This window comes from Leiobunum rupestre, chromosome 9 (genome assembly GCF_980474605.1).
Source record: "Leiobunum rupestre chromosome 9, qqLeiRupe1.1.hap1, whole genome shotgun sequence".
Taxonomy (NCBI): domain Eukaryota; kingdom Metazoa; phylum Arthropoda; class Arachnida; order Opiliones; family Sclerosomatidae; genus Leiobunum; species Leiobunum rupestre.
Window position 1 is genome coordinate 36385371 of NC_143392.1, and position 23175 is coordinate 36408545.

The window sequence follows — 23175 nt, forward strand, 5'->3', positions numbered from 1 at the left end:
GCTAAAATTTTACCATAGGGATATATATAGCGGAGGGCCGCTACACTCACAAATTGTCAGTTTCGCCCATGCATTTCGCCCGGGGCCGCGAGACCTCCAAGCACGGCCCTGATAGACAGAGCGGCCCGCGGGTCAGTGGGAAGTCGGGTCTCATGGACGAGCGTATCTGCCATTGAATACAGCGGGTTTACAGGGCCGCCCTTGAATATAGGGGGTTAACAGGGTCGCCCTTGAATACAGCGGGTTTACAGGGCCGCCCTTGAATACAGCGGGTTTACAGGGCCGCCCTTGAATATAGGGGGTTTACAGGGGTACAGGGGAGTTTGGGACGAGGGAAAAAGGCGAGTGTTTTGGGATTTTCGCGGGGGGGGGGGGGAGAGTACCTCGGTTATTCTCGCATGGGAAAAAGGAGAAGGAGTGCCTTAGTGGGGAAAAGGGTACCACTGTAATTCTCGCTTTACTGGGTGGGGTTTGGGACGAGTGTTTTTGAGTAATTTTGGTGGGGAAAAGGGCACCACGGTAATTATCGCATAGGAAAAGGGGGAGGAGTGCCTACTGGGGAGTTTGGAAGAGACAGGTAGGCAAGTTTTTGAGTAATTTTTGTTGGGAAAAAGGGTATCACGGTAATTATCGCAGTGGAAAAAGCGGGAGGGGTGCCTTACTGGGGGGTTTGGAAGAGAGAGAAAGGCGAGTTTTTGAGTAATTTTTGTGGGGAAAAAGGGTATCACGGTAATTATCGCAGTGGAAAAAGCGGGAGGGGTGCCTTACTAGGGGGTTTGGAAGAGAGAGAAAGGCGAGTTTTTGAGTAATTTTTGTGGGGAAAAAGGGTATCACGGTAATTATCGCAGTGGAAAAAGTGGGAGGGGTGCCTTACTGGGGGGTTTGGAAGAGAGAGAAAGGCGAGTTTTTGAGTAATTTTTGTTGGGAAAAAGGGTATCACGGTAATTATCGCAGTGGAAAAAGCGGGAGGGGTGCCTTACTGGGGGGTTTGGAAGAGAGAGAAAGGCGAGTTTTTGAGTAATTTTTGTTGGGAAAAAGGGTATCACGGTAATTATCGCAGTGGAAAAAGCGGGAGGGGTGCCTTACTAGGGGGTTTGGAAGAGAGAGAAAGACGAGTTTTTGAGTAATTTTTGTTGGGAAAAAGGGTATCACGGTAATTATCGCAGTGGAAAAAGCGGGAGGGGTGCCTTACTGGGGGGTTTGGAAGAGAGAGAAAGGCGAGTTTTTGAGTAATTTTTGTGGGTAAAAAGGGTATCACGGTAATTATCGCAGTGGAAAAAGCGGGAGGGGTGCCTTACTGGGGGGTTTGGAAGAGAGAGAAAGGCGAGTTTTTGAGTAATTTTTGTGGGGAAAATGGGTATCACGGTAATTATCGCAGTGGAAAAAGCGGGAGGGGTGCCTTACTGGGGGGTTTGGAAGAGAGAGAAAGGCGAGTTTTTGAGTAATTTTTGTGGGGAAAAAGGGTATCACGGTAATTATCGCAGTGGAAAAAGCGGGAGGGGTGCCTTACTGGGGGGTTTGGAAGAGAGAGAAAGGCGAGTTTTTGAGTAATTTTTGTTGGGAAAAAGGGTATCACGGTAATTATCGCAGTGGAAAAAGCGGGAGGGGTGCCTTACTGGGGGGTTTGGAAGAGAGAGAAAGGCGAGTTTTTGGGTAATTTTTGTGGGGAAAAAGGGTATCACGGTAATCATCGCAGTGGAAAAAGCGGGAGGGGTGCCTTACTGGGGGGTTTGGAAGAGAGAGAAAGGCGAGTTTTTGAGTAATTTTTGTTTTGAAAAAGGGTATCACGGTAATTATCGCAGTGGAAAAAGCGGGAGGGGTGCCTTACTGGGGGGTTTGGAAGAGAGAGAAAGGCGAGTTTTTGAGTAATTTTTGTTGGGAAAAAGGGTATCACGGTAATTATCGCAGTGGAAAAAGCGGGAGGGGTGCCTTACTGGGGGGTTTGGAAGAGAGAGAAAGGCGAGTTTTTGAGTAATTTTTGTGGGGAAAAAGGGTATCACGGTAATTATCGCAGTGGAAAAAGCGGGAGGGGTGCCTTACTGGGGCGTTTGGAAGAGAGAGAAAGGCGAGTTTTTGAGTAATTTTTGTTGGGAAAAAGGGTATCACGGTAATTATCGCAGTGGAAAAAGCGGGAGGGTTGCCTTACTGGGGTGTTTGGAAGAGAGAGAAAGGCGAGTTTTTGAGTAATTTTTGTGGGGAAAAAGGGTATCACTGTAATTATCGCAGTGGAAAAAGCGGGAGGGGTGCCTTACTGGGGGGTTTGGAAGAGAGAGAAATGCGAGTTTTTGAGTAATTTTTGTGGGGAAAAAGGGTATCACGGTAATTATCGCAGTGGAAAAAGCGGAAGGGGTGCCTTACTGGGGGGTTTGGAAGAGAGAGAAAGGTGAGTTTTTGAGTAATTTTTGTTGTAAAAAGGGGTATCACGGTAATTATCGCAGTGGAAAAAGCGGGAGGGGTGCCTTACTGGGGGGTTTGGAAGAGAGAGAAAGGCGAGTTTTTGAGTAATTTTTGTGGGGAAAAAGGGTATCACGGTAATTATCGCAGTGGAAAAAGCGGGAGGGGTGCCTTACTGGGGGGTTTGGAAGAGAGAGAAAGGCGAGTTTTTGAGTAATTTTTGTTGGGAAAAAGGGTATCACGGTAATTATCGCAGTGGAAAAAGCGGGAGGGGTGCCTTACTGGGGGGTTTGGAAGAGAGAGAAAGGCGAGTTTTTGAGTAATTTTTGTGGGGAAAAAGGGTATAACGGTAATTATCGCAGTGGAAAAAGCGGGAGGGGTGCCTTACTGGGGGGTTTGGAAGAGAGAGAAAGGCGAGTTTTTGAGTAATTTTTGTTGGGAAAAAGGGTATCACGGTAATTATCGCAGTGGAAAAAGCGGGAGGGGTGCCTTACTGGGGGGTTTGGAAGAGAGAGAAAGGCGAGTTTTTGAGTAATTTTTGTGGGGAAAAAGGGTATCACGGTAATTATCGCAGTGGAAAAAGCGGGAGGGGTGCCTTACTGGGGGGTTTGGAAGAGAGAGAAAGGCGAGTTTTTGAGTAATTTTTGTGGGGAAAAAGGGTATCACGGTAATTATCGCAGTGGAAAAAGCGGGAGGGGTGCCTTACTGGGGGGTTTGGAAGAGAGAGAAAGGCGAGTTTTTGAGTAATTTTTGTGGGGAAAATGGGTATCACGGTAATTATCGCAGTGGAAAAAGCGGGAGGGGTGCCTTACTGGGGGGTTTGGAAGAGAGAGAAAGGTGAGTTTTTGAGTAATTTTTGTGGGGAAAAAGGGTATCACGGTAATTATCGCAGTGGAAAAAGCGGGAGGGGTGCCTTACTGGGGGGTTTGGAAGAGAGAGAAAGGCGAGTTTTTGAGTAATTTTTGTTGGGAAAATGGGTATCACGGTAATTATCGCAGTGGAAAAAGCGGGAGGGGTGCCTTACTGGGGGGTTTGGAAGAGAGAGAAAGGCGAGTTTTTGAGTAATTTTTGTGGGGAAAAAGGGTATCACGGTAATTATCGCAGTGGAAAAAGCGGGAGGGGTGCCTTACTGGGGGGTTTGGAAGAGAGAGAAAGGCGAGTTTTTGAGTAATTTTTGTTGGGAAAAAGGGTATCACGGTAATTATCGCAGTGGAAAAAGCGGGAGGGGTGCCTTACTGGGGGGTTTGGAAGAGAGAGAAAGGCGAGTTTTTGAGTAATTTTTGTTGGGAAAAAGGGTATCACGGTAATTATCGCAGTGGAAAAAGCGGGAGGGGTGCCTTACTGGGGGGTTTGGAAGAGAGAGAAAGGCGAGTTTTTGAGTAATTTTTGTGGGGAAAAAGGGTATCACGGTAATTATCGCAGTGGAAAAAGCGGGAGGGGTGCCTTACTGGGGCGTTTGGAAGAGAGAGAAAGGCGAGTTTTTGAGTAATTTTTGTTGGGAAAAAGGGTATCACGGTAATTATCGCAGTGGAAAAAGCGGGAGGGGTGCCTTACTGGGGGGTTTGGAAGAGAGAGAAAGGCGAGTTTTTGAGTAATTTTTGTGGGGAAAAAGGGTATCACTGTAATTATCGCAGTGGAAAAAGCGGGAGGGGTGCCTTACTGGGGGGTTTGGAAGAGAGAGAAATGCGAGTTTTTGAGTAATTTTTGTGGGGAAAAAGGGTATCACGGTAATTATCGCAGTGGAAAAAGCGGGAGGGGTGCCTTACTGGGGGGTTTGGAAGAGAGAGAAAGGTGAGTTTTTGAGTAATTTTTGTTGTAAAAAGGGGTATCACGGTAATTATCGCAGTGGAAAAAGCGGGAGGGGTGCCTTACTGGGGGGTTTGGAAGAGAGAGAAAGGCGAGTTTTTGAGTAATTTTTGTGGGGAAAAAGGGTATCACGGTAATTATCGCAGTGGAAAAAGCGGGAGGGGTGCCTTACTGGGGGGTTTGGAAGAGAGAGAAAGGCGAGTTTTTGAGTAATTTTTGTTGGGAAAAAGGGTATCACGGTAATTATCGCAGTGGAAAAAGCGGGAGGGGTGCCTTACTGGGGGGTTTGGAAGAGAGAGAAAGGCGAGTTTTTGAGTAATTTTTGTGGGGAAAAAGGGTATCACGGTAATTATCGCAGTGGAAAAAGCGGGAGGGGTGCCTTACTGGGGGGTTTGGAAGAGAGAGAAAGGCGAGTTTTTGAGTAATTTTTGTTGGGAAAAAGGGTATCACGGTAATTATCGCAGTGGAAAAAGCGGGAGGGGTGCCTTACTGGGGGGTTTGGAAGAGAGAGAAAGGCGAGTTTTTGAGTAATTTTTGTGGGGAAAAAGGGTATCACGGTAATTATCGCAGTGGAAAAAGCGGGAGGGGTGCCTTACTGGGGGGTTTGGAAGAGAGAGAAAGGCGAGTTTTTGAGTAATTTTTGTGGGGAAAAAGGGTATCACGGTAATTATCGCAGTGGAAAAAGCGGGAGGGGTGCCTTACTGGGGGGTTTGGAAGAGAGAGAAAGGCAAGTTTTTGAGTAATTTTTGTGGGGAAAAAGGGTATCACGGTAATTATCGCAGTGGAAAAAGCGGGAGGGGTGCCTTACTGGGGGGTTTGGAAGAGAGAGAAAGGCAAGTTTTTGAGTAATTTTTGTGGGGAAATTGGGTATCACGGTAATTATCGCAGTGGAAAAAGCGGGAGGGGTGCCTTACTGGGAGGTTTGGAAGAGAGAGAAAGGCGAGTTTTTGAGTAATTTTTGTTGGGAAAAAGGGTATCACGGTAATTATTGCAGTGGAAAAAGCGGGAGGGGTGCCTTACTGGGGGGTTTGGAAGAGAGAGAAAGGCGAGTTTTTGAGTAATTTTTGTGGGGAAAAAGGGTATCACGGTAATTATCGCAGTGGAAAAAGCGGGAGGGGTGCCTTACTGGGGGGTTTGGAAGAGAGAGAAAGGCGAGTTTTTGAGTAATTTTTGTGGAGAAAAAGGGTATCACGGTAATTATAGCAGTGGAAAAAGCGGGAGGGGTGCCTTACTGGGGGGTTTGGAAGAGAGAGAAAGGCGAGTTTTTGAGTAATTTTTGTTGGGAAAAAGGGTATCACGGTAATTATCGCAGTGGAAAAAGCGGGAGGGGTGCCTTACTGGGGGGTTTGGAAGAGAGAGAAAGGCGAGTTTTTGAGTAATTTTTGTGGGGAAAAAGGGTATCACGGTAATTATCGCAGTGGAAAAAGCGGGAGGGGTGCCTTACTGGGGGGTTTGGAAGAGAGAGAAAGGCGAGTTTTTGAGTAATTTTTGTTGGGAAAAAGGGTATCACGGTAATTATCGCAGTGGAAAAAGCGGGAGGGGTGCCTTACTGGGGGGTTTGGAAGAGAGAGAAAGGCGAGTTTTTGAGTAATTTTTGTGGGGAAAAAGGGTATCACGGTAATTATCGCAGTGGAAAAAGCGGGAGGGGTGCCTTACTGGGGGGTTTGGAAGAGAGAGAAAGGCGAGTTTTTGAGTAATTTTTGTGGGGAAAAAGGGTATAACGGTAATTATCGCAGTGGAAAAAGCGGGAGGGGTGCCTTACTGGGGGGTTTGGAAGAGAGAGAAAGGCGAGTTTTTGAGTAATTTTTGTTGGGAAAAAGGGTATCACGGTAATTATCGCAGTGGAAAAAGCGGGAGGGGTGCCTTACTGGGGGGTTTGTAAGAGAGAGAAAGGCGAGTTTTTGAGTAATTTTTGTGGGGAAAAAGGGTATCACGGTAATTATCGCAGTGGAAAAAGCGGGAGGGGTGCCTTACTGGGGGGTTTGGAAGAGAGAGAAAGGCGAGTTTTTGAGTAATTTTTGTGGGGAAAAAGGGTATCACGGTAATTATCGCAGTGGAAAAAGCGGGAGGGGTGCCTTACTGGGGGGTTTGGAAGAGAGAGAAAGGCGAGTTTTTGAGTAATTTTTGTGGGGAAAAAGGGTATCACGGTAATTATCGCAGTGGAAAAAGCGGGAGGGGTGCCTTACTGGGGGGTTTGGAAGAGAGAGAAAGGCGAGTTTTTGAGTAATTTTTGTGGGGAAAAAGGGTATCACGGTAATTATCGCAGTGGAAAAAGCGGGAGGGGTGCCTTACTGGGGGGTTTGGAAGAGAGAGAAAGGCGAGTTTTTGAGTAATTTTTGTGGGGAAAAAGGGTATCACGGTAATTATCGCAGTGGAAAAAGCGGGAGGGGTGCCTTACTGGGGGGTTTGGAAGAGAGAGAAAGGCGAGTTTTTGAGTAATTTTTGTGGGGAAAAAGGGTATCACGGTAATTATCGCAGTGGAAAAAGCGGGAGGGGTGCCTTACTGGGGGGTTTGGAAGAGAGAGAAAGGCGAGTTTTTGAGTAATTTTTGTTGGGAAAAAGGGTATCACGGTAATTATCGCAGTGGAAAAAGCGGGAGGGGTGCCTTACTGGGGGGTTTGGAAGAGAGAGAAAGGCGAGTTTTTGAGTAATTTTTGTTGGGAAAAAGGGTATCACGGTAATTATCGCAGTGGAAAAAGCGGGAGGGGTGCCTTACTGGGGGGTTTGGAAGAGAGAGAAAGGCGAGTTTTTGAGTAATTTTTGTGGGGAAAAAGGGTATCACGGTAATTATCGCAGTGGAAAAAGCGGGAGGGGTGCCTTACTGGGGCGTTTGGAAGAGAGAGAAAGGCGAGTTTTTGAGTAATTTTTGTTGGGAAAAAGGGTATCACGGTAATTATCGCAGTGGAAAAAGCGGGAGGGGTGCCTTACTGGGGGGTTTGGAAGAGAGAGAAAGGCGAGTTTTTGAGTAATTTTTGTGGGGAAAAAGGGTATCACTGTAATTATCGCAGTGGAAAAAGCGGGAGGGGTGCCTTACTGGGGGGTTTGGAAGAGAGAGAAATGCGAGTTTTTGAGTAATTTTTGTGGGGAAAAAGGGTATCACGGTAATTATCGCAGTGGAAAAAGCGGGAGGGGTGCCTTACTGGGGGGTTTGGAAGAGAGAGAAAGGTGAGTTTTTGAGTAATTTTTGTTGTAAAAAGGGGTATCACGGTAATTATCGCAGTGGAAAAAGCGGGAGGGGTGCCTTACTGGGGGGTTTGGAAGAGAGAGAAAGGCGAGTTTTTGAGTAATTTTTGTGGGGAAAAAGGGTATCACGGTAATTATCGCAGTGGAAAAAGCGGGAGGGGTGCCTTACTGGGGGGTTTGGAAGAGAGAGAAAGGCGAGTTTTTGAGTAATTTTTGTTGGGAAAAAGGGTATCACGGTAATTATCGCAGTGGAAAAAGCGGGAGGGGTGCCTTACTGGGGGGTTTGGAAGAGAGAGAAAGGCGAGTTTTTGAGTAATTTTTGTGGGGAAAAAGGGTATCACGGTAATTATCGCAGTGGAAAAAGCGGGAGGGGTGCCTTACTGGGGGGTTTGGAAGAGAGAGAAAGGCGAGTTTTTGAGTAATTTTTGTTGGGAAAAAGGGTATCACGGTAATTATCGCAGTGGAAAAAGCGGGAGGGGTGCCTTACTGGGGGGTTTGGAAGAGAGAGAAAGGCGAGTTTTTGAGTAATTTTTGTGGGGAAAAAGGGTATCACGGTAATTATCGCAGTGGAAAAAGCGGGAGGGGTGCCTTACTGGGGGGTTTGGAAGAGAGAGAAAGGCGAGTTTTTGAGTAATTTTTGTGGGGAAAAAGGGTATCACGGTAATTATCGCAGTGGAAAAAGCGGGAGGGGTGCCTTACTGGGGGGTTTGGAAGAGAGAGAAAGGCAAGTTTTTGAGTAATTTTTGTGGGGAAAAAGGGTATCACGGTAATTATCGCAGTGGAAAAAGCGGGAGGGGTGCCTTACTGGGGGGTTTGGAAGAGAGAGAAAGGCAAGTTTTTGAGTAATTTTTGTGGGGAAATTGGGTATCACGGTAATTATCGCAGTGGAAAAAGCGGGAGGGGTGCCTTACTGGGAGGTTTGGAAGAGAGAGAAAGGCGAGTTTTTGAGTAATTTTTGTTGGGAAAAAGGGTATCACGGTAATTATTGCAGTGGAAAAAGCGGGAGGGGTGCCTTACTGGGGGGTTTGGAAGAGAGAGAAAGGCGAGTTTTTGAGTAATTTTTGTGGGGAAAAAGGGTATCACGGTAATTATCGCAGTGGAAAAAGCGGGAGGGGTGCCTTACTGGGGGGTTTGGAAGAGAGAGAAAGGCGAGTTTTTGAGTAATTTTTGTGGAGAAAAAGGGTATCACGGTAATTATAGCAGTGGAAAAAGCGGGAGGGGTGCCTTACTGGGGGGTTTGGAAGAGAGAGAAAGGCGAGTTTTTGAGTAATTTTTGTGGGGAAAAAGGGTATCACGGTAATTATCGCAGTGGAACAAGCGGGAGGGGTGCCTTACTGGGGGGTTTGGAAGAGAGAGAAAGGCGAGTTTTTGAGTAATTTTTGTTGGGAAAAAGGGTATCACGGTAATTATCGCAGTGGAAAAAGCGGGAGGGGTGCCTTACTGGGGGGTTTGGAAGAGAGAGAAAGGCGAGTTTTTGAGTAATTTTTGTGGGGAAAAAGGGTATCACGGTAATTATCGCAGTGGAAAAAGCGGGAGGGGTGCCTTACTGGGGGGTTTGGAAGAGAGAGAAAGGCGAGTTTTTGAGTAATTTTTGTGGGGAAAAAGGGTATAACGGTAATTATCGCAGTGGAAAAAGCGGGAGGGGTGCCTTACTGGGGGGTTTGGAAGAGAGAGAAAGGCGAGTTTTTGAGTAATTTTTGTTGGGAAAAAGGGTATCACGGTAATTATCGCAGTGGAAAAAGCGGGAGGGGTGCCTTACTGGGGGGTTTGTAAGAGAGAGAAAGGCGAGTTTTTGAGTAATTTTTGTGGGGAAAAAGGGTATCACGGTAATTATCGCAGTGGAAAAAGCGGGAGGGGTGCCTTACTGGGGGGTTTGGAAGAGAGAGAAAGGCGAGTTTTTGAGTAATTTTTGTGGGGAAAAAGGGTATCACGGTAATTATCGCAGTGGAAAAAGCGGGAGGGGTGCCTTACTGGGGGGTTTGGAAGAGAGAGAAAGGCGAGTTTTTGAGTAATTTTTGTGGGGAAAAAGGGTATCACGGTAATTATCGCAGTGGAAAAAGCGGGAGGGGTGCCTTACTGGGGGGTTTGGAAGAGAGAGAAAGGCGAGTTTTTGAGTAATTTTTGTGGGGAAAAAGGGTATCACGGTAATTATCGCAGTGGAAAAAGCGGGAGGGGTGCCTTACTGGGGGGTTTGGAAGAGAGAGAAAGGCGAGTTTTTGAGTAATTTTTGTGGGGAAAAAGGGTATCACGGTAATTATCGCAGTGGAAAAAGCGGGAGGGGTGCCTTACTGGGGGGTTTGGAAGAGAGAGAAAGGCGAGTTTTTGAGTAATTTTTGTGGGGAAAAAGGGTATCACGGTAATTATCGCAGTGGAAAAAGCGGGAGGGGTGGCTTACTGGGGGGTTTCAAAGAGAGAGAAAGGCGAGTTTTTGAGTAATTTTTGTGGGGAAAAAGGGTATCACGGTAATTATCTCAGTGGAAAAAGCGGGAGGGGTGCCTAACTGGGGGGTTTGGAAGAGAGAGAAAGGCGAGTTTTTGAGTAATTTTTGTGGGGAAGAAGGGTATCACGGTAATTATCGCAGTGGAAAAAGCGGGAGGGGTGCCTTACTGGGGGGTTTGGAAGAGAGAGAAAGGCGAGTTTTTGAGTAATTTTTGTGGGGAAAAAGGGTATCACGGTAATTATCGCAGTGGAAAAAGCGGGAGGGGTGCCTTACTGGGGGGTTCGAAGAGAGAGAAAGGCTTGTTTTTGAGTAATTTTGGTGGGGAAAAAGGGTATCACGGTAATTATCGCAGTGGAAAAAGCGGGAGGGGTGCCTTACTGGGGGGTTTGGAAGAGAGAGAAAGGCGAGTTTTTGAGTAATTTTTGTGGGGAAAAAGGGTATCACGGTAATTATCGCAGTGGAAAAAGCGGGAGGGGTGGCTTACTGGGGGGTTTGGAAGAGAGAGAAAGGCGAGTTTTTGAGTAATTTTTGTGGGGAAAAAGGGTATCACGGTAATTATCGCAGTGGAAAAAGCGGGAGGGGTGCCTTACTGGGGGGTTTGGAAGAGAGAGAAAGGCGAGTTTTTGAGTAATTTTTGTGGGGAAAAAGGGTATCACGGTAATTATCGCAGTGGAAAAAGCGGGAGGGGTGCCTTACTGGGGGGTTTGGAAGAGAGAGAAAGGCGAGTTTTTGAGTAATTTTTGTGGGGAAAATGGGTATCACGGTAATTATCGCAGTGGAAAAAGCGGGAGGGGTGCCTTACTGGGGGGTTTGGAAGAGAGAGAAAGGCGAGTTTTTGAGTAATTTTTGTGGGGAAAAAGGGTATCACGGTAATTATCGCAGTGGAAAAAGCGGGAGGGGTGCCTTACTGGGGGGTTTGGAAGAGAGAGAAAGGCGAGTTTTTGAGTAATTTTTGTTGGGAAAAAGGGTATCACGGTAATTATCGCAGTGGAAAAAGCGGGAGGGGTGCCTTACTGGGGGGTTTGGAAGAGAGAGAAAGGCGAGTTTTTGAGTAATTTTTGTGGGGAAAAATGGTATCACGGTAATTATCGCAGTGGAAAAAGCGGGAGGGGTGCCTTACTGGGGGGTTTGGAAGAGAGAGAAAGAAGAGTTTTTGAGTAATTTTTGTTGGGAAAAAGGGTATCACGGTAATTATCGCAGTGGAAAAAGCGGGAGGGGTGCCTTACTGGGGGGTTTGGAAGAGAGAGAAAGGCGAGTTTTTGAGTAATTTTTGTGGGGAAAAAGGGTATCACGGTAATTATCGCAGTGGAAAAAGCGGGAGGGGTGCCTTACTGGGGGGTTTGGAAGAGAGAGAAAGGCGAGTTTTTGAGTAATTTTTGTGGGGAAAAAGGGTATCATTGTAATTATCGCAGTGGTAAAAGCGGGAGGGGTGCCTTACTGAGGGGTTTGGAAAAGAGAGAAAGGCGAGTTTTTGAGTAATTTTTGTGGGGAAAAAGGGTATCACGGTAATTATCGCAGTGGAAAAAGCGGGAGGGGTGCCTTACTGGGGGGTTTGGAAGAGAGAGAAAGGCGAGTTTTTGAGTAATTTTTGTGGGGAAAAAGGGTATCACGGTAATTATCGCAGTGGAAAAAGCGGGAGGGGTGCCTTACTGGGGGGTTTGGAAGAGAGAGAAATGCGAGTTTTTGAGTAATTTTTGTGGGGAAAAAGGGTATCACGGTAATTATCGCAGTGGAAAAAGCGGGAGGGGTGCCTTACTGGGGGGTTTGGAAGAGAGAGAAAGGTGAGTTTTTGAGTAATTTTTGTGGGGAAAAAGGGTATCACGGTAATTATCGCAGTGGAAAAAGCGGGAGGGGTGCCTTACTGGGGGGTTTGGAAGAGAGAGAAAGGCGAGTTTTTGAGTAATTTTTGTGGGGAAAAAGGGTATCACGGTAATTATCGCAGTGGAAAAAGCGGGAGGGGTGCCTTACTGGGGGGTTTGGAAGAGAGAGAAAGGCGAGTTTTTGAGTAATTTTTGTGGGGAAAAAGGGTATCACGGTAATTATCGCAGTGGAAAAAGCGGGAGGGGTGGCTTACTGGGGGGTTTGGAAGAGAGAGAAAGGCGAGTTTTTGAGTAATTTTTGTGGGGAAAAAGGGTATCACGGTAATTATCGCAGTGGAAAAAGCGGGAGGGGTGCCTTACTGGGGGGTTTGGAAGAGAGAGAAAGGCGAGTTTTTGAGTAATTTTTGTGGGGAAAAAGGGTATCACGGTAATTATCGCAGTGGAAAAAGCGGGAGGGGTGGCTTACTGGGAGGTTTCAAAGAGAGAGAAAGGCGAGTTTTTGAGTAATTTTTGTGGGGAAAAAGGGTATCACGGTAATTATCTCAGTGGAAAAAGCGGGAGGGGTGCCTTACTGGGGGGTTTGGAAGAGAGAGAAAGGCGAGTTTTTGAGTAATTTTTGTGGGGAAAAAGGGTATCACGGTAATTATAGCAGTGGAAAAAGCGGGAGGGGTGCCTTACTGGGGGGTTTGGAAGAGAGAGAAAGGCGAGTTTTTGAGTAATTTTTGTTGGGAAAAAGGGTATCACGGTAATTATCGCAGTGGAAAAAGCGGGAGGGGTGCCTTACTGGGGGGTTTGGAAGAGAGAGAAAGGCGAGTTTTTGAGTAATTTTTGTGGGGAAAAAGGGTATCACGGTAATTATCGCAGTGGAAAAAGCGGGAGGGGTGCCTTACTGGGGGGTTTGGAAGAGAGAGAAAGGCGAGTTTTTGAGTAATTTTTGTTGGGAAAAAGGGTATCACGGTAATTATCGCAGTGGAAAAAGCGGGAGGGGTGCCTTACTGGGGGGTTTGGAAGAGAGAGAAAGGCGAGTTTTTGAGTAATTTTTGTGGGGAAAAAGGGTATCACGGTAATTATCGCAGTGGAAAAAGCGGGAGGGTTGCCTTACTGGGGGGTTTGGAAGAGAGAGAAAGGCGAGTTTTTGAGTAATTTTTGTGGGGAAAAAGGGTATAACGGTAATTATCGCAGTGGAAAAAGCGGGAGGGGTGCCTTACTGGGGGGTTTGGAAGAGAGAAAAAGGCGAGTTTTTGAGTAATTTTTGTTGGGAAAAAGGGTATCACGGTAATTATCGCAGTGTAAAAAGCGGGAGGGGTGCCTTACTGGGGGGTTTGTAAGAGAGAGAAAGGCGAGTTTTTGAGTAATTTTTGTGGGGAAAAAGGGTATCACGGTAATTATCGCAGTGGAAAAAGCGGGAGGGGTGCCTTACTGGGGGGTTTGGAAGAGAGAGAAAGGCGAGTTTTTGAGTAATTTTTGTGGGGAAAAAGGGTATCACGGTAATTATCGCAGTGGAAAAAGCGGGAGGGGTGCCTTACTGGGGGGTTTGGAAGAGAGAGAAAGGCGAGTTTTTGAGTAATTTTTGTGGGGAAAAAGGGTATCACGGTAATTATCGCAGTGGAAAAAGCGGGAGGGGTGCCTTACTGGGGGGTTTGGAAGAGAGAGAAAGGCGAGTTTTTGAGTAATTTTTGTGGGGAAAAAGGGTATCACGGTAATTATAGCAGTGGAAAAAGCGGGAGGGGTGCCTTACTGGGGGGTTTGGAAGAGAGAGAAAGGCGAGTTTTTGAGTAATTTTTGTTGGGAAAAAGGGTATCACGGTAATTATCGCAGTGGAAAAAGCGGGAGGGGTGCCTTACTGGGGGGTTTGGAAGAGAGAGAAAGGCGAGTTTTTGAGTAATTTTTGTGGGGAAAAAGGGTATCATTGTAATTATCGCAGTGGTAAAAGCGGGAGGGGTGCCTTACTGAGGGGTTTGGAAGAGAGAGAAAGGCGAGTTTTTGAGTAGCTTTTGTGGGGAAAAAGGGTATCACGGTAATTATCGCAGTGGAAAAAGCGGGAGGGGTGCCTTACTGGGGGGTTTGGAAGAGAGAGAAAGGCGAGTTTTTGAGTAATTTTTGTGGGGAAAAAGGGTATCACGGTAATTATCGCAGTGGAAAAAGCGGGAGGGGTGCCTTACTGGGGGGTTTGGAAGAGAGAGAAATGCGAGTTTTTGAGTAATTTTTGTGGGGAAAAAGGGTATCACGGTAATTATCGCAGTGGAAAAAGCGGGAGGGGTGCCTTACTGGGGGGTTTGGAAGAGAGAGAAAGGTGAGTTTTTGAGTAATTTTTGTGGGGAAAAAGGGTAGCACGGTAATTATCGCAGTGGAAAAAGCGGGAGGGGTGCCTTACTGGGGGGTTTGGAAGAGAGAGAAAGGCGAGTTCTTGAGTAATTTTTGTGGGGAAAAAGGGTATCACGGTAATTATCGCAGTGGAAAAAGCGGGAGGGGTGCCTTACTGGGGGGTTTGGAAGAGAGAGAAAGGCGAGTTTTTGAGTAATTTTTGTGGGGAAAAAGGGTATCACGGTAATTATCGCAGTGGAAAAAGCGGGAGGGGTGGCTTACTGGGGGGTTTGGAAGAGAGAGAAAGGCGAGTTTTTGAGTAATTTTTGTGGGGAAAAAGGGTATCACGGTAATTATCGCAGTGGAAAAAGCGGGAGGGGTGCCTTACTGGGGGGTTTGGAAGAGAGAGAAATTCGAGTTTTTGAGTAATTTTTGTGGGGAAAAAGGGTATCACGGTAATTATCGCAGTGGAAAAAGCGGGAGGGGTGGCTTACTGGGAGGTTTCAAAGAGAGAGAAAGGCGAGTTTTTGAGTAATTTTTGTGGGGAAAAAGGGTATCACGGTAATTATCTCAGTGGAAAAAGCGGGAGGGGTGCCTTACTGGGGGGTTTGGAAGAGAGAGAAAGGCGAGTTTTTGAGTAATTTTTGTGGGGAAAAAGGGTATCACGGTAATTATAGCAGTGGAAAAAGCGGGAGGGGTGCCTTACTGGGGGGTTTGGAAGAGAGAGAAAGGCGAGTTTTTGAGTAATTTTTGTTGGGAAAAAGGGTATCACGGTAATTATCGCAGTGGAAAAAGCGGGAGGGGTGCCTTACTGGGGGGTTTGGAAGAGAGAGAAAGGCGAGTTTTTGAGTAATTTTTGTGGGGAAAAAGGGTATCACGGTAATTATCGCAGTGGAAAAAGCGGGAGGGGTGCCTTACTGGGGGGTTTGGAAGAGAGAGAAAGGCGAGTTTTTGAGTAATTTTTGTTGGGAAAAAGGGTATCACGGTAATTATCGCAGTGGAAAAAGCGGGAGGGGTGCCTTACTGGGGGGTTTGGAAGAGAGAGAAAGGCGAGTTTTTGAGTAATTTTTGTGGGGAAAAAGGGTATCACGGTAATTATCGCAGTGGAAAAAGCGGGAGGGTTGCCTTACTGGGGGGTTTGGAAGAGAGAGAAAGGCGAGTTTTTGAGTAATTTTTGTGGGGAAAAAGGGTATAACGGTAATTATCGCAGTGGAAAAAGCGGGAGGGGTGCCTTACTGGGGGGTTTGGAAGAGAGAGAAAGGCGAGTTTTTGAGTAATTTTTGTTGGGAAAAAGGGTATCACGGTAATTATCGCAGTGGAAAAAGCGGGAGGGGTGCCTTACTGGGGGGTTTGTAAGAGAGAGAAAGGCGAGTTTTTGAGTAATTTTTGTGGGGAAAAAGGGTATCACGGTAATTATCGCAGTGGAAAAAGCGGGAGGGGTGCCTTACTGGGGGGTTTGGAAGAGAGAGAAAGGCGAGTTTTTGAGTAATTTTTGTGGGGAAAAAGGGTATCACGGTAATTATCGCAGTGGAAAAAGCGGGAGGGGTGCCTTACTGGGGGGTTTGGAAGAGAGAGAAAGGCGAGTTTTTGAGTAATTTTTGTGGGGAAAAAGGGTATCACGGTAATTATCGCAGTGGAAAAAGCGGGAGGGGTGCCTTACTGGGGGGTTTGGAAGAGAGAGAAAGGCGAGTTTTTGAGTAATTTTTGTGGGGAAAAAGGGTATCACGGTAATTATAGCAGTGGAAAAAGCGGGAGGGGTGCCTTACTGGGGGGTTTGGAAGAGAGAGAAACTCGAGTTTTTGAGTAATTTTTGTTGGGAAAAAGGGTATCACGGTAATTATCGCAGTGGAAAAAGCGGGAGGGGTGCCTTACTGGGGGGTTTGGAAGAGAGAGAAAGGCGAGTTTTTGAGTAATTTTTGTGGGGAAAAAGGGTATCACGGTAATTATCGCAGTGGAAAAAGCGGGAGGGGTGCCTTACTGGGGGGTTTGGAAGAGAGAGAAAGGCGAGTTTTTGAGTAATTTTTGTTGGGAAAAAGGGTATCACGGTAATTATCGCAGTGGAAAAAGCGGGAGGGGTGCCTTACTGGGGGGTTTGGAAGAGAGAGAAAGGCGAGTTTTTGAGTAATTTTTGTGGGGAAAAAGGGTATCACGGTAATTATCGCAGTGGAAAAAGCGGGAGGGGTGCCTTACTGGGGGGTTTGGAAGAGAGAGAAAGGCGAGTTTTTGAGTAATTTTTGTGGGGAAAAAGGGTATAACGGTAATTATCGCAGTGGAAAAAGCGGGAGGGGTGCCTTACTGGGGGGTTTGGAAGAGAGAGAAAGGCGAGTTTTTGAGTAATTTTTGTTGGGAAAAAGGGTATCACGGTAATTATCGCAGTGGAAAAAGCGGGAGGGGTGCCTTACTGGGGGGTTTGTAAGAGAGAGAAAGGCGAGTTTTTGAGTAATTTTTGTGGGGAAAAAGGGTATCACGGTAATTATCGCAGTGGAAAAAGCGGGAGGGGTGCCTTACTGGGGGGTTTGAAAGAGAGAGAAAGGCGAGTTTTTGAGTAATTTTTGTGGGGAAAAAGGGTATCACGGTAATTATCGCAGTGGAAAAAGCGGGAGGGGTGCCTTACTGGGGGGTTTGGAAGAGAGAGAAAGGCGAGTTTTTGAGTAATTTTTGTGGGGAAAAAGGGTATCACGGTAATTATCGCAGTGGAAAAAGCGGGAGGGGTGCCTTACTGGGGGGTTTGGAAGAGAGAGAAAGGCGAGTTTTTGAGTAATTTTTGTGGGGAAAAAGGGTATCACGGTAATTATCGCAGTGGAAAAAGCGGGAGGGGTGGCTTACTGGGGGGTTTGGAAGAGAGAGAAAGGCGAGTTTTTGAGTAATTTTTGTGGGGAAAAAGGGTATCACGGTAATTATCGCAGTGGAAAAAGCGGGAGGGGTGCCTTACTGGGGGGTTTGGAAGAGAGAGAAAGGCGAGTTTTTGAGTAATTTTTGTGGGGAAAAAGGGTATCACGGTAATTATCGCAGTGGAAAAAGCGGGAGGGGTGGCTTACTGGGGGGTTTCAAAGAGAGAGAAAGGCGAGTTTTTGAGTAATTTTTGTGGGGAAAAAGGGTATCACGGTAATTATCTCAGTGGAAAAAGCGGGAGGGGTGCCTTACTGGGGGGTTTGGAAGAGAGAGAAAGGCGAGTTTTTGAGTAATTTTTGTGGGGAAAAAGGGTATCACGGTAATTATCGCAGTGGAAAAAGCGGGAGGGGTGCCTTACTGGGGGGTTTGGAAGAGAGAGAAAGGCGAGTTTTTGAGTAATTTTTGTGGGGAAAAAGGGTATCACGGTAATTATCGCAGTGGAAAAAGCGGGAGGGGTGCCTTACTGGGGGGTTCGAAGAGAGAGAAAGGCTTGTTTTTGAGTAATTTTGGTGGGGAAAAAGGGTATCACGGTAATTATCGCAGTGGAAAAAGCGGGAGGGGTGCCTTACTGGGGGGTTTGGAAGAGAGAGAAAGGCGAGTTTTTGAGTAATTTTTGTGGGGAAAAAGGGTATCACGGTTATTATCGCAGTGGAAAAAGCGGGAGGGGTGCCTTACTGGGGGGTTTGGAAGAGAGAGAAAGGCGAGTTTTTGAGTAATTTTTGTGGGGAAAAAGGGTATCACGGTAATTATCGCAGTGGAAAAAGCGGGAGGGGTGCCTTACTGGGGGGTTTGGAAGAGAGAGAAAGGCGAGTTTTTGAGTAATTTTTGTGGGGAAAATGGGTATCACGGTAATTATCGCAGTGGAAAAAGCGGGAGGGGTGCCTTACTGGGGGGTTTGGAAGAGAGAGAAAGGCGAGTTTTTGAGTAATTTTTGTGGGGGAAAAGGGTATCACGGTAATTATCGCAGTGGAAAAAGCGGGAGGGGTGCCTTACTGGGGGGTTTGGAAGAGAGAGAAAGGCGAGTTTTTGAGTAATTTTTGTTGGGAAAAAGGGTATCACGGTAATTATCGCAGTGGAAAAAGCGGGAGGGGTGCCTTACTGGGGGGTTTGGAAGAGAGAGAAAGGCGAGTTTTTGAGTAATTTTTGTGGGGAAAAATGGTATCACGGTAATTATCGCAGTGGAAAAAGCGGGAGGGGTGCCTTACTGGGGGGTTTGGAAGAGAGAGAAAGAAGAGTTTTTGAGTAATTTTTGTTGGGAAAAAGGGTATCACGGTAATTATCGCAGTGGAAAAAGCGGGAGGGGTGCCTTACTGGGGGGTTTGGAAGAGAGAGAAAGGCGAGTTTTTGAGTAATTTTTGTGGGGAAAAAGGGTATCACGGTAATTATCGCAGTGGAAAAAGCGGGAGGGGTGCCTTACTGGGGGGTTTGGAAGAGAGAGAAAGGCGAGTTTTTGAGTAATTTTTGTGGGGAAAAAGGGTATCATTGTAATTATCGCAGTGGTAAAAGCGGGAGGGGTGCCTTACTGGGGGGTTTGGAAGAGAGAGAAAGGCGAGTTTTTGAGTAATTTTTCTGGGGAAAAAGGGTATCACGGTAATTATCGCAGTGGAAAAAGCGGGAGGGGTGGCTTACTGGGGGGTTTGGAAGAGAGAGAAAGGTGAGTTTTTGAGTAATTTTTGTGGGGAAAAAGGGTATCACGGTAATTATCGCAGTGGAAAAAGCGGGAGGGGTGCCTTACTGGGGGGTTTGGAAGAGAGAGAAAGGCGAGTTTTTGAGTAATTTTTGTGGGGAAAAAGGGTATCACGGTAATTATCGCAGTGGAAAAAGCGGGAGGGGTGCCTTACTGGGGGGTTTGGAAGAGAGAGAAAGGCGAGTTTTTGAGTAATTTTTGTGGGGAAAAAGGGTATCACGGTAATTATCGCAGTGGAAAAAGCGGGAGGGGTGGCTTACTGGGGGGTTTGGAAGAGAGAGAAAGGCGAGTTTTTGAGTAATTTTTGTGGGGAAAAAGGGTATCACGGTAATTATCGCAGTGGAAAAAGCGGGAGGGGTGCCTTACTGGGGGGTTTGGAAGAGAGAGAAAGGCGAGTTTTTGAGTAATTTTTGTGGGGAAAAAGGGTATCACGGTAATTATCGCAGTGGAAAAAGCGGGAGGGGTGGCTTACTGGGGGGTTTCAAAGAGAGAGAAAGGCGAGTTTTTGAGTAATTTTTGTGGGGAAAAAGGGTATCACGGTAATTATCTCAGTGGAAAAAGCGGGAGGGGTGCCTTACTGGGGGGTTTGGAAGAGAGAGAAAGGCGAGTTTTTGAGTAATTTTTGTGGGGAAAAAGGGTATCACGGTAATTATCGCAGTGGAAAAAGCGGGAGGGGTGCCTTACTGGGGGGTTTGGAAGAGAGAGAAAGGCGAGTTTTTGAGTAATTTTTGTGGGGAAAAAGGGTATCACGGTAATTATCGCAGTGGAAAAAGCGGGAGGGGTGCCTTACTGGGGGGTTCGAAGAGAGAGAAAGGCTTGTTTTTGAGTAATTTTGGTGGGGAAAAAGGGTATCACGGTAATTATCGCAGTGGAAAAAGCGGGAGGGGTGCCTTACTGGGGGGTTTGGAAGAGAGAGAAAGGCGAGTTTTTGAGTAATTTTTGTGGGGAAAAAGGGTATCACGGTAATTATCGCAGTGGAAAAAGCGGGAGGGGTGGCTTACTGGGGGGTTTGGAAGAGAGAGAAAGGCGAGTTTTTGAGTAATTTTTGTGGGGAAAAAGGGTATCACGGTAATTATCGCAGTGGAAAAAGCGGGAGGGGTGCCTTACTGGGGGGTTTGGAAGAGAGAGAAAGGCGAGTTTTTGAGTAATTTTTGTGGGGAAAAAGGGTATCACGGTAATTATCGCAGTGGAAAAAGCGGGAGGGGTGCCTCACTGGGGGGTTTGGAAGAGAGAGAAAGGCGAGTTTTTGAGTAATTTTTGAGGGGAAAATGGGTATCACGGTAATTATCGCAGTGGAAAAAGCGGGAGGGGTGCCTTACTGGGGGGTTTGGAAGAGAGAGAAAGGCGAGTTTTTGAGTAATTTTTGTGGGGAAAAAGGGTATCACGGTAATTATCGCAGTGGAAAAAGCGGGAGGGGTGCCTTACTGGGGGGTTTGGAAGAGAGAGAAAGGCGAGTTTTTGAGTAATTTTTGTTGGGAAAAAGGGTATCACGGTAATTATCGCAGTGGAAAAAGCGGGAGGGGTGCCTTACTGGGGGGTTTGGAAGAGAGAGAAAGGCGAGTTTTTGAGTAATTTTTGTGGGGAAAAAGGGTATCACGGTAATTATCGCAGTGGAAAAAGCGGCAGGGGTGCCTTACTGGGGGGTTTGGAAGAGAGAGAAAGGTGAGTTTTTGAGTAATTTTTGTGGGGAAAAAGGGTATCACGGTAATTATCGCAGTGGAAAAAGCGGGAGGGGTGCCTTACTGGGGGGTTTGGAAGAGAGAGAAAGGCGAGTTTTTGAGTAATTTTTGTGGGGAAAAAGGGTATCACGGTAATTATCGCAGTGGAAAAAGCGGGAGGGGTGCCTTACTGGGGGGTTTGGAAGAGAGAGAAAGGCGAGTTTTTGAGTAATTTTTGAGGGGAAAATGGGTATCACGGTAATTATCGCAGTGGAAAAAGCGGGAGGGGTGCCTTACTGGGGGGTTTGGAAGAGAGAGAAAGGCGAGTTTTTGAGTAATTTTTGTGGGGAAAAAGGGTATCACGGTAATTATCGCAGTGGAAAAAGCGGGAGGGGTGCCTTACTGGGGGGTTTGGAAGAGAGAGAAAGGCGAGTTTTTGAGTAATTTTTGTGGGGAAAAAGGGTATCACGGTAATTATCGCAGTGGAAAAAGCGGCAGGGGTGCCTTACTGGGGGGTTTGGAAGAGAGAGAAATGCGAGTTTTTGAGTAATTTTTGTGGGGAAAAAGGGTATCACGGTAATTATCGCAGTGGAAAAAGCGGGAGGGGTGCCTTACTGGGGGGTTTGGAAGAGAGAGAAAGGTGAGTTTTTGAGTAATTTTTGTGGGGAAAAGGGTATCACGGTAATTATCGCAGTGGAAAAAGCGGGAGGGGTGCCTTACTGGGGGGTTTGGAAGAGAGAGAAAGGCGAGTTTTTGAGTAATTTTTGTGGGGAAAAAGGGTATCACGGTAATTATCGCAGTGGAAAAAGCGGGAGGGGTGCCTTACTGGGGGGTTTGGAAGAGAGAGAAAGGCGAGTTTTTGAGTAATTTTTGTGGGGAAAATGGGTATCACGGTAATTATCGCAGTGGAAAAAGCGGGAGGGGTGCCTTACTGGGGGGTTTGGAAGAGAGAGAAAGGCGAGTTTTTGAGTAATTTTTGTGGGGAAAAAGGGTATCACGGTAATTATCGCAGTGGAAAAAGCGGGAGGGTTGCCTTACTGGGGGGTTTGGAAGAGAGAGAAAGGCGAGTTTTTGAGTAATTTTTGTGGGGAAAAAGGGTATAACGGTAATTATCGCAGTGGAAAAAGCGGGAGGGGTGCCTTACTGGGGGGTTTGGAAGAGAGAGAAAGGCGAGTTTTTGAGTAATTTTTGTTGGGAAAAAGGGTATCACGGTAATTATCGCAGTGGAAAAAGCGGGAGGGGTGCCTTACTGGGGGGTTTGTAAGAGAGAGAAAGGCGAGTTTTTGAGTAATTTTTGTGGGGAAAAAGGGTATCACGGTAATTATCGCAGTGGAAAAAGCGGGAGGGGTGCCTTACTGGGGGGTTTGGAAGAGAGAGAAAGGCGAGTTTTTGAGTAATTTTTGTGGGGAAAAAGGGTATCACGGTAATTATCGCAGTGGAAAAAGCGGGAGGGGTGCCTTACTGGGGGGTTTGGAAGAGAGAGAAAGGCGAGTTTTTGAGTAATTTTTGTGGGGAAAAAGGGTATCACGGTAATTATCGCAGTGGAAAAAGCGGGAGGGGTGCCTTACTGGGGGGTTTGGAAGAGAGAGAAAGGCGAGTTTTTGAGTAATTTTTGTGGGGAAAAAGGGTATCACGGTAATTATAGCAGTGGAAAAAGCGGGAGGGGTGCCTTACTGGGGGGTTTGGAAGAGAGAGAAACTCGAGTTTTTGAGTAATTTTTGTTGGGAAAAAGGGTATCACGGTAATTATCGCAGTGGAAAAAGCGGGAGGGGTGCCTTACTGGGGGGTTTGGAAGAGAGAGAAAGGCGAGTTTTTGAGTAATTTTTGTGGGGAAAAAGGGTATCACGGTAATTATCGCAGTGGAAAAAGCGGGAGGGGTGCCTTACTGGGGGGTTTGGAAGAGAGAGAAAGGCGAGTTTTTGAGTAATTTTTGTTGGGAAAAAGGGTATCACGGTAATTATCGCAGTGGAAAAAGCGGGAGGGGTGCCTTACTGGGGGGTTTGGAAGAGAGAGAAAGGCGAGTTTTTGAGTAATTTTTGTGGGGAAAAAGGGTATCACGGTAATTATCGCAGTGGAAAAAGCGGGAGGGGTGCCTTACTGGGGGGTTTGGAAGAGAGAGAAAGGCGAGTTTTTGAGTAATTTTTGTGGGGAAAAAGGGTATAACGGTAATTATCGCAGTGGAAAAAGCGGGAGGGGTGCCTTACTGGGGGGTTTGGAAGAGAGAGAAAGGCGAGTTTTTGAGTAATTTTTGTTGGGAAAAAGGGTATCACGGTAATTATCGCAGTGGAAAAAGCGGGAGGGGTGCCTTACTGGGGGGTTTGTAAGAGAGAGAAAGGCGAGTTTTTGAGTAATTTTTGTGGGGAAAAAGGGTATCACGGTAATTATCGCAGTGGAAAAAGCGGGAGGGGTGCCTTACTGGGGGGTTTGAAAGAGAGAGAAAGGCGAGTTTTTGAGTAATTTTTGTGGGGAAAAAGGGTATCACGGTAATTATCGCAGTGGAAAAAGCGGGAGGGGTGCCTTACTGGGGGGTTTGGAAGAGAGAGAAAGGCGAGTTTTTGAGTAATTTTTGTGGGGAAAAAGGGTATCACGGTAATTATCGCAGTGGAAAAAGCGGGAGGGGTGCCTTACTGGGGGGTTTGGAAGAGAGAGAAAGGCGAGTTTTTGAGTAATTTTTGTGGGGAAAAAGGGTATCACGGTAATTATCGCAGTGGAAAAAGCGGGAGGGGTGGCTTACTGGGGGGTTTGGAAGAGAGAGAAAGGCGAGTTTTTGAGTAATTTTTGTGGGGAAAAAGGGTATCACGGTAATTATCGCAGTGGAAAAAGCGGGAGGGGTGCCTTACTGGGGGGTTTGGAAGAGAGAGAAAGGCGAGTTTTTGAGTAATTTTTGTGGGGAAAAAGGGTATCACGGTAATTATCGCAGTGGAAAAAGCGGGAGGGGTGGCTTACTGGGGGGTTTCAAAGAGAGAGAAAGGCGAGTTTTTGAGTAATTTT